This window comes from Leucoraja erinacea, unplaced genomic scaffold (genome assembly GCF_028641065.1).
Source record: "Leucoraja erinacea ecotype New England unplaced genomic scaffold, Leri_hhj_1 Leri_145S, whole genome shotgun sequence".
Taxonomy (NCBI): domain Eukaryota; kingdom Metazoa; phylum Chordata; class Chondrichthyes; order Rajiformes; family Rajidae; genus Leucoraja; species Leucoraja erinaceus.
The window spans coordinates 222,491-240,000 of NW_026575737.1; the positions used below are offsets into that span (position 1 = coordinate 222,491).

Genomic DNA, 17,510 nt, shown 5'->3' on the forward strand with positions numbered 1-17,510 from the left:
CTTGTGAATGCGGGGATGGGGAGAGAGAGCAGTGTTGCCGGGTATGGAAGAGACCCTGGTGCGAGCCTCATCTATGGTGGAGGAGGGGAAGAATGAGGACATTTCAAATGCCCTGGTGTGGAACGCCTCATCCTGGGAGAAGATGCGGCGTAGGCGGAGGAATTGAGAGTAGGGGATGTAGTCCTTACAGGAAGCAGGGTGGGAAGAAGTGTAGTCCAGATAGCCATGGGAGTCAGTGGGTTTATAGTGGATGTCGGTCAGAAGTCTACCACCTGCGATGGAGATAGTGAGGTCAAGGAATGGTAGGGAAGTGTCGGAAATAGTCCAGGTGTATTTGAGTGCCGGATGGAAGTTGGTGGTGAAGTGGATGAAGTCAGACAGTTGTGTGTGGGTGCAGGAGGTGGCCCCAAAGCATTCGTCAATGTAACGGAGGTAGAGGTCGGGGATGGGGCCCGGGTACGTATTGAACAAGGATTGTTCGACGTACCCGACAAAGAGGCAGGCGTAGCTGGGGCCCATGCGCGTGCCCATAGCTACGCCCCCTATTGTACTCCCTGTACACACATGACTGTGTGGCTAGGTTCAGCTCCAACTCAATAATTAAGTTTGCTGATGACACTGTGGTGGTGGGCCTGATCTCAGAAAACGAGAAGGAACCGGGAGGAGGTGGCTGATCTAGCACTCTGGTGCCAGGATAACAGCCTCCTCTTGAACAAAAAAACTAAGGAGCTGATCGTGGACTTTAAGAGGGCACATCATCCAAGGACGTACACACCATTGAAGAAAAATGGGGATCCTGTAGATAGGGTGAGCTGTTTTAAATATCTGGGAGACCACATCTCTGAGGATATGACATGGACATCACACGCGCTCGTGAGTAGGGCAAGGCAGCGCCTTTGCCACCTCAGGCAATTAAGGAAATTCAGAGTATCTCCAAGGATCCTCTAATGCTTCTACGCAGCGGCTGTGGAAAGCATCTTGTCCGGAAATATTACCATCTGGTTTGGGAATTGCTCTGCCCAGGACAAGAAGGCTCTGCAGAGAGTAGTGCATTCGGCCGAATGCACTATGGGAACTTCACTCGCCCCCCTGCAGGAACTATACATCAGGAATTGCAACTCCAGAGCCAATAAAATCATGCGAGACCCCTTCCACCCATGCAGCGGACTGTTCCAGCTGCTACGGTCAGGCAAACGCGTCCGTTGCCATGCTGTGAGAACGGAGAGGTTGAGAAGGAGTTTCTTCACAGAGGCCATTCGGACTGTAAACTCCTATCTCACCAGGGACTAACGTTACCTTCTAATATTTTTTCTTTCCAATATTTAATATGTAAAAGAATATGTGTGTTTTAATGATTGTGTTTATAGTTTGTTTGGTTGTTTGTTTGTTTGTCTTTTTGCACAAAGTCCGCGAGCATTGCCACTTTTCATTTCACTGCACATCTCATGTGTATGTGACGAATAAACTTGACTTGACCTGACTACGCCTTGTATTTGGAAGAAATGGGAGGAGTCAAACGTGAATTTTTTTTTTAGAAGGAAAAAGGAGGAGGAGCCCGAGGGCTGGGGGATGGGAGAAGACAGCCCGACTTTTTAGAAGGAGAAGGGTTTTTAGAAGGCTGAAGAAGGGTTTCGGCCCGAAACGTCGCCTTTTTCCTTCGCTCCAAAGATGCTGCTGCACCCGCTGAGTTTCTCCAGCTTTTTTGTGTACCTGCCATAGAGGCGGTAATGGACGTGCTCGTCACCAAAGATCTTATAGCAAAGCAAGATAGGCTACTCCTGCTAAATGCAATGGGCTGATGTGTAGTATGCTATGGAGGGGATCATGGGCATTTTTCCACGCCCATTTTAGCAACCTGAGCCTACCTAACCCGACCCGACTCGCACTGTAATCAATGTTGCGGGGCAACAGTTTGTGTGGGTCAGATTCATAAATCTGTCAGTTCAAACTACTTGTCAAGAATAAAATTTGATTCTGGTAATTGTCTTTTTTAATGTTTTTTAAATCATTTCTTTTTAAATGGCTCACAAGCAGTGTTTGAGTTGATTTTGTAGTAACCGGAACCGACCCGACTCGCAGGGTGATTGACAGGGGGGGACTTTTCAATTCAATAATTAAGTTTGCTGATGACACTGTGGTGGTGGGCCTGATGTGGTGGTGGGCCTGATCTCAGACAATGATGAGAAGGCCTACCGGGAGGAGGTGGCTGATCTAGCACTCTGGTGCCAGGAGAACATCCTCCTCTTGAACATCAAAAAAACGAAGGAGCTGATCATGGACTTTAGGAGGACACATCATCCGAGGACGTACACTCCATTGAGTATAAATGGGGATCCTGTGGATAGGGTGAACTGTTTTAAATATCTGGGAGTCCACATCTCTGAGGATATGACATGGTCATCACACGCCTCAGCACTGGTGAGTAAGGCAAGGCAGCGCCTTTACCACCTCAGGCAATTGAGGAAATTCAGAGTGTCTCCGAGGATCCTACAGTGCTTCTACGCAGCGGCGGTGGAAAGCATCTTGTCCGGGAACATTACCATCTGGTTTGGGAATTGCTCTGCCAAGGACAAGAAGGCTCTGCAGAGAGTAGTGCGTTCGGCCGAACGCACTATGGGAACTTCACTCACCCCCCTGCAGGAACTATACAACAGGAGGTGCAACTCCAGAGCAAACAAAATCATGAGAGACCTCTTCCACCCCTGCAACGGACTGTTCCAGCCGCTACGGTCAGGCAAACGTCTCCGTTGCCATGCAGTGAGAACGGAGAGGTTGAGAAGCAGTTTCTTCCCAGAGGCAATTCGGACTGTAAACGCCTATCTCACCAGGGACTAACTCTACAGAACGTTTTTCCTTCTATTATTTATTATGTAAAAGAATATGTGTGTTATGATTGTGTTTATAATTTGTTTGGTTGTTTTGTTGTTTGTCTTTTGCACAAAAGTCCACGAGCATTGCCACTTTCATTTCACTGCACATCTCGTATGTGTATGTGACAAATAAATTTGACTTGACTTGACTTTTTGTACGTGATTATAGGGTTAGATTCATAATTCTGTTAGTTCATAATTCTGTTGATTCTTGGTAAAGAATAAAATGTTTATAAACACACATACATGAAAATTATATAAATGTATATAACACACACAATTATATTTCTTCTAATCCAATAATGAACTTTATTTCAGACTAGACAAGGGACATTAAATAAGAAATATTGTAAATAAGAAACATTGTCTTGGGGCACTCTCTCTCCCCGCTGCCCCGGGCCCCGCACTCCTTCTCCCCGCTGCCCCGGGCCCCGCACTCCTTCTCCCCGCTGCCCCGGGCCCCACACTCCTTCTCCCCGCTGCCACGGGCCCCGCACTACTTCTTCCCTCTGCACCGGGCCCCACACTCCTTCTCCCCGCTGCACCGGGCCCCGCACTCCTTCTCCCCGCTGCCCCGGGCCCCTCACTCTCTCTCCCCGCTGCGGATCCAATCTTTGGCCGGAAGCAAGAAGGCGGGAGCAAGAAAGCGGAACAAAATGGCGGAGTCAGGTTGCTAAAATGTGTCCTATAATCACCCATGAATCCGCCTATGAGCGGACCTCACGTTTGCGTGAGAGTAATCCATCTTGCTTTGCTATAAGATCTTTGCTCGTCACCAATCAAGGGCGAAGCAGGCGGGACTGACGTCATTCTGATCAAATCAAGGAGAGCGGGGCGGGGCCGATTGATTGACGTCCATGGTCTGCAATCAGGAGGCGGCCGGAAGTGGGTTGGGGGCGGGACCTGCTTGTATTTGGGAGGCGGCTAGAAGTGGAGAGAGACGAACGGAGGAACAACAATGGCGGCCGCGGCTCACCGGGAGGTGGCGGCGGAGACCTCGAAGCCACTCAGGTCGCAGGCGGCGTGGTAGCCTCCAACCCGGTAAGCTGAGAGAGAGAGGGCGAGCAAAGGAGCCGCCGCCGCCCCTCCTCCTACTTCTTCTCCTCCGCCGCCGTCGCCGCCGCCATCTTGGTTACCAGGGCCCTGCGTCGTGGCGTCATCGCGTCGCCCTCCTGCCGGCTTACGTTACCGCCCGCCCCGATTGGCCTCCGCCGCGCAGCGCCCGCCGGGAGGTGTAGGACGCCGCACGCACGCACGACGCCGTTACGTCACGCGAGGGCGGGGCCGGTTTCCCATTGGCTCGCCTGCTCGCTATGCCCCCAGGGAGTTGTAGTCTTTACGGGTTGCTTTTTTAATATATAGCCAGAGATCTCCCAGAGGGGAGAATTAAATTCCTCAAGAATGTCCTTCCTCAGATTTGGAGACCAAAACTGGACCCAGTACGCCAGGTGTGGCCGCACCAGGGCCCCGTACAACTGCAGAGGGACCTCTTTGCTCCTGTCCTCAACTCCTCTTGTTATAAAGGCCAACATGCCATTCGCTTTCTTCACTGCCTGATGTACCTGCATGCTTACTTTCATACTGATGTACAAGGACACCCAGATTCCGTTGTGCTTCCCGTTTTCCCAAGTTGACACCGTTTAGATAATAATCTGCCTTCCTGTTCTTGCCACCAAAGTGGATAACCTCACAATTATCCACATTAAACTGCATCTGCTCTGCATCTGCCCACTCATCCAACCTGTCCAAGTCACCCTGCATTCTCATAGCATTCTCCTCACAGTTTACACTATCACCCAGCTTTGTGTGATCTGCAAATTTGCTAATGTTACTTTGAATGCCTTCAGCTAAATAATTGATGTATATTGTAAACAGCTGCGGTCCCAGCATTGAGCCTTGTGGTACCCCACGAGACAATGCCTGCCATTCTGGTAGGGACCCGTTAATCTCTGGTCTATATTTCATGTCTGCCAACCAATTTTCGATCCATGTCAATGTATATTGTTTGTGTGTGTGTCTCTCTCTCTCTCTCTCTCGTTTTCAAAAGCAAAAACAAAATAACAAAACAGTAATGATAAACATACAGTGGGTTGCAAAAGTTTTCATGCCCCTTGAACTTTTCCACATTTTGTCACGTTACAACCACAAACGTAAATGTATTTTATTGGGATTTTATGTGATAGACCAACACAAAGTGGTGCATAATTGTGAAGTGGAAGGAAAATGATACATGGTTGACAATTTTTTTTACAAATAAAAAATATAAAATGTGTGGCATGCAAAAGTATTCAGCCCCCCTTAGTCAATACTTTGTAGAACCACCTTTTGCTGCAATTACAGCTGCAAGTCTTTTGGGGTATGTCTCTACCAGCTTTGCACATCTAGAGACTGAAATTTTTGCCCATTCTTCTTTGCAAAGCTCAGTCACATTGGATGGAGAGCGTCTGTGAACAGCAATTTTCAAGTCTTGCCAGAGATTCTCAATTGGATTTAGGTCTGGACTTTGACTTGGCCATTCTAACACATGAATATGCTTTGATCTAAACCATTCCATTGTATCTCTGGCTGTATGTTTTGGGTCGTTGTCCTGCTGGAAGGTGAACCTCCGCCCCAGTCTCAAGTCTTTTGCAGACTCTAACAGGTTTTCTTACAAGATTGCCCTGTATTTGGCTCCATCCATCGTCCCATCAACTCTGACCAGCTTCCCTGTCCCTGCTGAAGAAAAGCATCCCCACAGCATGATGCTTCCACCACCATGTTTCACAGTGGGGATGGTGTGTTCAGGGTGATGTGCAGTGGTAGTTTTCCCCAACACATAGCGTTTTGCATTTAGGCCAAAATTTTCAATTTTGGTCTCATCTGACCAGATCACCTTCCTCCACATGTTTGCTGTGTCCCCCATATGGCTTGTGCCAAACTGCAAACAGGACTTCTTATGGCTTTTTTTCAACAATGGCTTTCTTCTTGCCACTCTTCCATAAAGGCCCGATTTGTGGAGTGTATGACTAAAAGTGTATGACTAAAAGATTCTCCCACCTGAGCTGTGGATCTCTGCAGCTCCTCCAGAGTTACCATGGGCCTCTTGGCTGCTTCTCTGATCAATGCTCTCCTTGCCCGGCCTGTTAGTTTGGGTGGACGGCCATGTCTTGGTAGGTTTGCAGTTGTGCCATACTCTCCATTTTCGTGTGATGGATTGAACAGTGCTCCGTGAGATGTTCAAATTTTGGGATATTTTTTTATAACCTAACCCTGCTTTAAACTTCTCCACAACTTTATCCCTGACCTGTCTGGTGTGTTCCTTGGGCTTCATGATGCTGTTTGTTCACTAATGTCCTCTAACAAACCTCTGAGGCCTTCTTCTTCTTCTTCATCTTTGGAGTTTTACGGCAGCCAGCATCCACAATGTTGCATTGCTGCCACCTTCTGGCTACACTCCACAGTCCTCATGTCTTTACTTTATATCCTTTTTATAAGGCCAGAGGCCCTCAAGAAATTAAACAACAAATTTACTCCTTTTCCTTCCCCTCCATACTCTAGAATGTTCTTTTCTGATATATCTGTCATTCCAATTTTCTTCATTTCATTGATCAAAACTCTTTTTTCTGTTGCATATCTTCTACATGCAACTAGAGCATGCTGAACTGTTTCCGGCTGATGGCATTCCTCACACATCCCAGTAGGGTGTTTTCCCAACATTTTTAATGTGCTGTTCAGGTGGGTGTGTCGTATCCTCAATCTTGCTAATACTACCTGTTCTCTCCTGTTCCCCCCTCTTCTTGCTGTAATGCCCACTCTGTTTTGTAGCGAATAGAGGTGTCTCCCCTTTGTCTCCTGTTCCCAGTATTGTTGCCATTCCCGATTTATTTTCTTCCACACAATGTGTCTTCCTTCAGATTTGGATAATTGTAGGTTTACCTCTATGTTCTCTTTTTTAACGGCCTCTTTTGCCAATTTATCCACTTTTTCATTTCCTAGCACACCAATGTGTGCTGGGACCCACAATAAAGTCACGTCACTGCCCTTCCTTGTTACTTGGCTTAATAGTAGTAGAATTTCATACACTAGGTCAGGCCGCCTATGGGATGCACCAGACCCAATACTCTGGATTGCAGACAATGAGTGGCTACAAATTAATATTTTGCATGGTTGCACCTGTTCTATCCACCGAACTGCCATCAAAATAGCGTACAGTTCCACTGTATATACAGGTGCACAACCTTTTATCCGAAAGCCTTGGGACCAGACACTTTTCGTAATTCAGAATTTTTCGGTTTTCGGAATGGAAGATTTTTAGCGTAGATTTTAACGGCTGGCTCAGTGGTAGAGTGCTCAGCTCGTATCCGTAAGGTCGCGAGTTTGCGCCTCGATCCCGGCAGTTACTCGATCGCGAGTTTGAGTCTTCAATGTAGGTTTTTCTTGCAGAATAGGAGAGAATAGGGAGGGTTAGGCTGGGATCCTTCTCTGCGAGATGATCTTAGTGCGGGAGACAAGTGTAGGAGAGGTGTACTGAGTGTGTGGGCAGAACTTTGGAAGTGATGGCCCACCATTCTCAAAAGCCGCTGTGTCTCCCTGTCCCTCCAACTCCAGAGGAATCCGCTCCCCGATGCGCCGCTACAGCGACAAGTGGCAGTTCGCCCACAGCCCGAGCTGCGCCCCCTCATCCGCAACCCGGGTTCCTCTGGAGTTGGAGCGGGGCTGGGCTAGAGTTGTTGCTGGCTGTGAGTCTCTGGGATCTCCGTGCTTGCAGTGGGCCTGGGGGTCAGTGTCCCGATGAGGAGGCGCAGCTCGGGCTGTGGGCGAACTGCCACTTGTCGCTGTAGCGGCGCATCGGGGAGCGGCTTCTGGTGGTCCTGACGTCTCTCAGCTCCTGTCCAGGGGGGTGGCCGGAGACGTCCGGACCAACAGCAACCCGCTCCCCAATGCGCCACTACAGCGACAAGTGGCAGTTCGCCCACAGCCCGAGCTGCGCCCCCTCATCCGCAACCCGGGTTCCTCTGGAGTTGGAGCGGGGCTGGGCTAGAGTTGCTGCTGGCTGTGAGTCTATGGGATCTCCGTGCTTGCAATCGGTGTCCCGTTGGTCCTGACGTCTCCGGTCACCCCCCTGGAATGGAGCTGAGACTGGGAACTTTATCGCCCTTGCCCCCTCCCTCTGCAACTGCAAACAACCCCACAGTTCCCAGTCTCAGCTCCTGTACAAGGAGCTGGCCGGAGACGTCACAGCCCGAGCCATCAGCTTCTGTCCCTACGGGGACAGCGGAGAGCGTGTTCCTCTGGAATTGGAACAGGGCTGGGCTGCTGCTGGCTGTGGGTCTCTGGGATCTCCGTGCTTGCAGTGGGCCTGGGGGTCGGTGTCCCGTTGGTCCTGACGTCTCCGGTGACTGGCACTGGCTCCGGCGTGAAGACAGTGCAAAGCCCCCGCGCCGGTGCAATGCGCGGGGAGCTGGAGAGGGGAGGGAAGGGGTCACACACATGGCCGGGAAGCAGAGGGGTGTAGGTGGGGTGAAACTGAAGGGAGCGACAATTTGCTGCTGCCCGCTGAGTTTAAAAAGTTCCCACGCAAGACTCACGATACACTGTGTACCGTGTCTACCGTGGGAACTTTTTAACCTCAGCGGGCAGGCAGCAGCAGATTGTCAATTATTAACCCTCCCGCGCAATATACCCTCACCTTCTCTTTTATGAATGGGGCTTTAGTTCCCCTTTCTTCGAGGACCGACCGGAGGTTCTGCTGTCACCTCTGCGGGCCGCCCTCGGTGAACGTTTTCAAGGACCTTTCTTCAAGGACTGAAAAAATGTCCGCTATTCGGAGGTTTTCGTTATTTGGATCTTCGGATAAAAGGTTGTGCACCTGTACTGCCAAATAGTTATTTGTTCTTTTGCAAATCTCAACATTCATCCCTTGCACTACCACAGCTGCCCCTGTTGTTTCAGCTACTGGGTCCTTTGATCCATCTGTGAAGATTAAGAGGTGTTCTCTGTATCTACTATATATATGGTTATGGTATTCTGTTTTTAGGTCTGAATTTTTCTCCCTTCTTTTTGCCTCCCATATCTCCAGATCAACTTTTGGGATGTTTAGTAACCATATTGGGACAGATGGCCACAATACTGCAGGGCAGAACTCTTTGTCCTCTACTTCCATGTCCCTTGCCACACCTCCTCCAACCCAGCCGAAGCTTCCAGACTGAGCCACCCCTCTCTCCCAGCACTCCTGTACTACCTGTTTTGTTGGGTGGTTCTCTCCATGACCCTTAAGGCTTAGCCAGTAATTAGCTATTAGTTGTCTGCGGCGCAGTCTCAACGGCATCTCCCCAGTTTCCACCTGTAGTGCACATACAGGTGACGTCCGCACACCTCCTATACAGATTCTTAGAGCTTCCGCTTGGACTTTGTCCAACTCGGACAACACTGCCTTAGATGCTGATCCATAAGCTATACTGCCATACTCTAGTCTTCATCTGATCAGTGATACATAGATATGTTTAAGCGATAATATATCTGCTCCCCACTCTAAACCTGCCAAGCATCTCATTACATTGATGGCTTTTTTGCATTTTCCAATTATTTTTGTAATGTGGACCCTCCATGTTAATCTGGAGTCAAAGTGGACTCCCAGGAAACGGAAATCTTTTACTCTTTCCAAATTGTTGCCGTATAGTTTTAACTGGACATCCTCTTTAATTTTCTTCCTTGTGAAAACCATTGTCTTTGTCTTCTCTATAGAGAATTTAAAACCCCATTTCCCTCCCCACTCTTCCACCTGGGCTATCCCTTGCTGTACTTTTTCCACGATAAAATCTATATTCCTCCCCCTTCTCCATAGGCTGCCATCATCTGCAAAGAGCGATCGCCCCATCTCTGGTTGAATGTTTGCAAATATATCATTGATCATGATTGAGAATAGGATCGGGCTTATCGCACTTCCCTGGGGAGTTCCATTCTCGACTACACATTTACTAGAGATGTCTGACCCTATTTTAACTTGGATACTTCTACCGTTGAGAAAATCCATTATCCAGTTTAAAATATTTCCTCCTACTCCCATTAAATGCAGCTTTATTAGAAGACCTTCTCTCCACAACATATCATAAGCCTTCTCTACATCAAAAAATACGGTAACTACAGATTCTTTTTTAACTTGTGCTTTCCTTATATCATCTTCCAAGCACAGAACTGGATCATTAGTACCTCTCTCTTTTCTAAAGCCACTCTGATAATTAGCCACTATACAGTTTTCTTCCATTAGATGCATTAAACTTTCATTTACCATTCTTTCCATCAGTTTACACATGTGTGCTGTTAAAGCTATAGGTCTATAATTTACTGGATTACTTGCATCTTTCCCTGGTTTCCTAATAGGCACAATGATTGTTTCCTTCCACCTCTCCGGTATTCGCCCTTCTTCCCACACCATGTTATATAGTGCAAGTATCTTTTGGAGTCTTTAATGCATTTCGTTGTCTCTGTACTGTACACTGACAATGACAATTAAAATTGAATCTGAATCTGAGTCCCTCCTCACTTAGATGCTTCATCATTATGTAACAAATATCATCCTTCCCTGGGGCTGAGTTCTTACACTTGGCCAGAGCTCTCTTTAGCTCCCCCAAATTAAATGGAATATTGTACTTGTCCTTTGTGATACCTTTCCTTTGTAAGGCCTCAACATTTTCCTCTCTTGTTCTTTCCCTACCTCTTCTTCCTTCATCTGATACGTTGTGGGAGCTGTGAACCCTACTATAAAGTGTTAACCATTAGTTCTGCTTTGTCTTTATTTGTGACTACAGTTTGATCTCCATTTGTTAGGATAGGATAACTCCACTCCCTTTTATCACCTTCCATTTTTTTAATCATCCCCCATATCTCCCCTACCTGTGTTGTGTTTCCAATTGAATCACAATACTTCCTCCAATATGCTCTTTTTGTTTGTCTTATAGTCCTCCTTACAATCGCCTGAGCCTGTTTGTAATTAATCATGTGTTGGTAGTTATGAGTTCTTTTTAATAATCTGAATGCTCTGTTTCTATTCACCACTGCCTCTTTACATTTATTGTCCCACCATGGCACAGCTTTCCTTTTTGATCTTCCTTTACTTTTAGGTATGGAAACTAATGCTGCTCTTTTGATACCTTCTGACAATTTATTCTCAAAGTTTTCTATATCTGTCTCTTCTTGTATCGGTTTTACATATTTATCACTTTCCTCTTTAAATTTCTCCCAATTATCCTTTCCAAAAACCCATCGTCCACTTCTGTTTTCTTTACTCATAATTAAAGTAACATTTATTTTGCATAGCACAGGGTGATGATCACTTCCTATGGTACCTTTTTCATATATTTCCCAGTCACACTTAGCAGCAATCCTATTAGAAACAAGTGTAAGGTCCAACACAGACTCCTTCCCTGTCCTAACATCTACCCTGGTCTTCTTTCCATCATTTAGACACACTAGATTACCATCATTTAATAATTCCTCAATTACCTGTCCATTATTATCTGACTTTCCACTGCCCCATAATTTATTATGTGCGTTAAAGTCCCCACACCAAATAACATTAGATTTGCTCTGGCCTTCTACTTCCTGTAATTTATTGACCTCTAATCGCTTACATGGATTATAGTAATTTATTACCACTATTTTCCTCCTCTCAGACCACACTTCTATTACCACATATTCCTGTTCCTGCCCAAATCCTAATACCCTGTATGGTATCCCTTTTTTAATGAAAGTGGCACAACCCCCTCCTCCCCCATTTCCCCTATCACATCTCACTGCAACATAATCATATGGAACAAAATCTAAACTTGGTTTCAACCAGGTTTCCTGGATACATACGACATCTGGTTTTTCCTTCCTACTGTCTATGAATTGCTTAAAGTCTTGCCCATTGGCTAACAAGCTTCTTGCATTCCATTGTAGGATTAACATTAATATTATTAACCCACACATGTTGACTCTTGGCTCGCCTGGATACTGAGACCATCATGTATTTCCTCCCTCTTCAATCCTGCCATGCCCAAGTGGTGGACTGCAGCCTTTACTATGATTTGGATCCTTTCTGTTTTGGATTTTACTTCTGCTGTTGCATTTATTACTCCTGCTATAAATATAACCAGGTTTTTCTTTTCTTTCCATATACTCTTTTCTTTTTCTTTTATTGTCTCCATTATGCCCACGTCTTGCTCCCTCCTGATCCTTCATTGGTTTGGGTATGTACTCTCTTACACTATATCGCATGAAGCCAAAATGGACCACTTTTGGAAGGGATTCTGTCTTGAATTCAAGCAGGACTGACTCGGTTTCCTCTTTCTTTGCTCCTTTGGTCATTCTTTTGGCATTCATAATCAATTCACATCTCTTTCCGAGTTCCTGAACCAGTTCACATCTCTTTCCGAGTTCCTGAACCAGTTCACTCATATTGACTTTGAGAGGGATTCCATAGATAACCCCTTTACACCTTGCCCTCCTCCGTTCTCCCACTCTCACTACTTTGATTATTTTGATTTTGTCAATCTTGTTCATTTTCATTGCCTTTTCAACTTGAGCCTCACTGTTGCACCCTATTAGCATGTGTCCATCCTCCAGCACTCTTGCATACTTTACTTCCCCAACCTGAGCCCTGATTATTTTTGTCAGCTTCATTGGCTCCATCTTCTTTACTCCTCCTTCTCCTTCAAACCTCACCACTACATTTAACCAAATTTCCTTTTCTGGTTCCTTTTCTGGTTCCTTGTCTTCACTCTCCGATCCACCAATATTGCTTTTTCTTCTTTTACGGCTGCTCTTCCTGGGACTACCCCGTGCTCCCACAGTTTCCCACTCCTTCTCAACATTTCCTTCATTATCCTCTCCTCCACTGGCCTCCATACCACTAGACCCACTCTTGCCTGTCATTTTGTAACAGCAGGGAATATTGCCAGAGCACCGTTTACCGGACCTATACAGGCCATCGGCCGATACCCCGATACAATATCTCCCTACTACTCCAACTGCTGTTCTGTCCGCTTCTAACAGCTCTATCCAGCCTCCTCCGACCCCCTCACCGACTGGAGCCCCTCAAGAGCTGCCACCACCTCTGAGGCCTTCACAGAACAGCTGTATTTATACTGAGATTAGATTACACACAAGTGGACTCTACTAATTTACTAATTAGGTGACTTCTGAAGGCAATTGGTTGCACTGGATTTTATTTAGGGGTATCAGAGTAAAGGGGGCTGAATACTTTTGCACGCCACACTTTTCAGTTTTTTATTAGTAAAAAAAAATTGAAAACCATGTATCATTTTCCTTCCACTTCACATTTATGCACCACTTTGTGTTGGTCTATCACATAAAATCCCAATAAAATACATTTACGTTTGTGGTTGTAACGTGACAAAATGTGGAAAAGTTCAAGGGGTATGAATACTTTTGCAAGCCACTGTAACAGTGATATTGATATATAGGGATCAGGGTTACATTCATGGCAGGTATAACCTAAATATGAGTCCAGTGTCAAAATACACATTTAATAGACCTCCCGGTCTCCATGTAAATGTAGCTAAGTGTTTAAAAGAGAACTTATGTATAAAAACAAAAAGATGAAAAGGTAAAAAAAGGAGAAAGGACAAAAAAAAACCCCTAAACTACAGAAGAAAAAGAAGAAAAAAAAGCAAAACAGAATCTGGGCTGCAAAGAGTTTCAACAATTTAAGTCCTTGATGTCGTCAAGTCCGTTCCACTGTAAATCAGTAACAAATGTAGTATAAGTTGGAGAGGGGACAGTTTATGTCGTATGAAAATGTTGAATAAATCTTCCTCAAGTCTTATCAAATTTAACCAAGGGTTCAACAATGTCACTCCTAATTTTTCTAAATTTAAATATGATATCGTTTCAGAATACCAATGGAGTGTGGTCGGAGGATTGGAATCTTTCCATTTAAATAAAATAGATCTTCTGTCAATTAATGTGGTAAAACCAATCAGCCATTAGGCGGAAAGGGACAGATGTATAGAATCTAACATTGGTAGCCCAAAAATTGCAATAATAATTGTAAATCAATACCTAAAACTACAGAATCAACAATTTATTTCCAATATTTTTTCAAAAGTGGGCAGGACAAAAACATATATGTCAATGAGGCCACTTGAGAATTACACCTGTCACAGGTAGGATTTATTTGACGATAAAAACGAGCTAACTTATCTTTTGACATATGACCTCTGTGAACCACCTTGAATTGTATGTCGTGTACACATTGAGGAAGTATTAACTAATTGAAGAATCCTCTCCCATTTCTCTAAAGATAAATAAATTTGAAGATCTCTTTCCCAGTCATTCTTAATTTTATGAAATGTATCTTTTTTAAATTTCAAAATCAACTCATAAATAGTCGTTGTTAAACCCTTCTGATAAGGGTTCGAATATATATTTTTTTCCCCCAAGATATCGGTTTGATGTGGTAATGGAAGAAAGGGTAGAGTAGCCCTCAAAAAATGTCTAATTTTTAAATATCTAAAAAAATGTGTTAGGTAAATTATATTTATTGGAGAGTTGGTTCAAAAGACATAAAACAACCATCCGAAAACAAATCATGAAAAGCTACTAATCCTTTCCTCTTCCATAACAGAAAGGCTTGATCAGTGCTAGAAGGTTGGAAGAAAAAATTAGATTGGATTGGGTTGGTTTCAATTTTAATTTCATTGCACTTTTCAGTGCAACAAAATGGTTTAGCCTCCAGTCATAACATAGAATACATAACAAAACAAATACTCAACACAGTTTAAAGTCCCAAAGTCATTGTTTTTCCCTCCTTGCTCTCCATCTACGCCGAGGCAATCCAAGCCTCCGATGTTGCGACCCCACCAGGTGATGGTGTGCAAGTCCCGTGGCTGAATCCGCGCTCCACAAACGGGCAGGTTCAAACTCCGTGGCCCGGGGCGGTTGAAGCTGCCATCCTCCAGTCCAGTGGACGCAGCTGTAGTTCAGATTCAGATTCAGATTCAATTTTAATTGTCATTGTCAGTGTACAGTACAGAGACAACGAAATGCATTTAGCATCTCCCTTGAAGAGCGACATAGCAAACGATTTGAATAAAAAAAATAATAAGTGTTATTATAAGGGGGGGGGGGGGGGGGTGGTGATTGGCAGTCACCGAGGTACGTTGTTTAGTAGAGTGACAGCCGCCGGAAAGAAGCTGTTCCTCGACCTGCTGGTTCGGCAACGGAGAGACCTGTAGCGCCTCCCGGATGGTAGGAGGGTAAACAGTCCATGGTTGGGGTGAGAGCAGTCCTTGGCGATGCTGAGCGCCCTCCGCAGACAGCGCTTGCTTTGGACAGACTCAATGGAGGGGAGCGTGGAACCGGTGATGCGTTGCGGGAGCTCCGGAAAAACAGGTCACCAACCTGTGAGCTCCCGACGATGTAGGCCACTAGCCTGTTGCCATGCCACCGATGCTCCAAAGTCGGGTCGGAAGTTGGGTCGCACCGCAACCACAGCCCCGAAGTCGGCCAGCGTTGGTAAGTCCTTGCTCTGCCTCCAGAGCCTCGAGGTCGGTCGCAGTTGGAGGCGCCAGCTCCGCGATAGGCCTCACAGGGCTCGAAATTAACGGTTGCCCGGGTGCCACTGACCACTCAAAGTGCCGCCGGGCAACCTAAACGGCGAGTCATTTTGCCCGGCTTGGCAACTTGGTTTATACCGAAGATAGACACAAAAAACTGCAGTAACTCCGCGGGTCCGGCAGCATCTTTGGAGAAAAGGAACGTGACGTTTTGTGCCGGCGACGGTTGTGGGAAAGATGCTAAGTGTGGTGTGACGGAGGGTCGGAGCGAATGACGGGCCCCGCACGGCAGCAGTGGCGACGGCTCCATCGCCTCCTCCTCCTCCTGTCCTCCGTCCGGCCTGATAACGGCCGCTGCTGCCACTCCGCCAACGGTGTTTTCAAAACAGACCCTTGGAGGAGGGAGGTGTCGGTCAGAGGCGAGAGACGAGGGGCGGGGGGAGGGATGAGGATAGAGTGCAGTGATTGGAGGAGGGAGATATGCCAAAACACTCTCGGCAGACCTGCACCGCAGTTAGGATTGATCCCGGCTCTCCGGTGCTGCAATTGCTGCCGAAACGCCACTGGACCATCCCTGTCCCCACCCGAGAGCCCCCACACGCCCGGGGGTGGCCAGAGACATCGGGAGTCAGACGGGAGCGGTGGCCCCAGGTCCACAGCCAGCGCAGAGGAACAGCGCTATACCCAGCTCACTCTGCCTGTCCCTCTCTGGATTGAGACAGGGCTGTAGGTGAGACCAGAGATTATAGAGGAGCTCCTATAGTATCTTTGGGCGAGACAGGCAGTTGAGCTGCATTTAGAGCTGGATTGAGCCTCCGAAGCCTCTCGCGTGTGTGTGAGTGCGCGCATGGCTGCCAAGATATTCTGTCCGCGGTCCCCTCCATATTTTGATTGCGATTTTTGTGCCTGACAGGTGTTGTCCGAGGAGCGCTGGCCTTCCTTCCCTCCTCCTCTGCCCCTGCCCCTCTCTCTCCCGTACGCCCCCCTCCACTCGTCTTATCCTCTCCCTTCCTCATTTACTCCCCCCCTCCATCTATTCATCCTGCACTGCTCCCCCCATCCATCCTTCACAGATCACCCCCATTCAACCTCACTGACATCCCCCGCGCTCTCCCTCACAATTTTACCTACTCCAACCAACACAAACTAATTCCCCTGCCTCAATCCATCCAATCCGCACCGATCGCCTTCTCAAGCCCCCCCACCACCATCTATCCATCATGCACTGATTCAGACCCCCCCCCCCCCCCCCCCCCGCTCCCCTTGTGTTGGAAATGTCTTCAGAGCTAACATTGACTATGTTTGATAACGGAATGCAATCAAATATGTTATAATTCCCAATGTTATTATTTGTTTTAATCCATAAAGATGGATTCATTAAATTGTGAACATGTGAAACATTAAAACCTCAGTGTTCGATTGTCACTGACACGTTATCACAGAATTAATTTTAATGGCGAATCAATGCTCTCTATATGGAGTATCAGTACTGTAGTTATTTAATGAGCAACATTCACAACTATACGTTGGATTTATCCAGGTTTTACTTCTACAATCAGTCATATACATCACAAATTTGGTCAGGAGATATTTCGGTTGAAATTTTAACGTTAATTTTGAAGAGGGAATGATGGTAAAAGCATTTATCACCAATTTAAAAAAAAAATGTTGCTTACAAACTGGGTATCTTCATTGCCACATACATCTAATCTGAATGTCTGGTAATGTGGCATCTTGACACCTTTAAATATATTACCAAAAGAACATTTGCTGCATTTATGTCCTTTGGCCATTTCTTGTCAGTTAGTGTAATGTTTAGCCTGTCAGATGGTTATAGTCATTTTTAACAGTTATTATCATAAAATGCTTTTAGAAAATTCCTTGCAACCTGTATATTTTGTTGTGGATAAATTATGTGGGAAGCGAGAGTGTTTCTGTACCAATAGCAATAACGACACATGCTATGGCCATGTCATGATAACTTTCAGTCCTTCACAGAAAACATGCTTGCATCAATCTGTAGTGTGCATGGTTAAGCATATATGTTATCAAGGTCCAGGATTTATTGATCCACTGCGATATCTCCTCAAGGTATGCCTAC

The 17,510-nt window shown here is 46.2% G+C and overlaps 1 pseudogene; it reads left to right on the forward strand.

The window, feature by feature from the left end:
• Positions 1 to 3,757: 3,757 nt before the first annotated feature.
• The window catches only part of LOC129715861 (zinc finger protein 239-like), a 21,153-nt pseudogene continuing 7,400 nt past the window's right edge, over positions 3,758 to 17,510 (forward strand).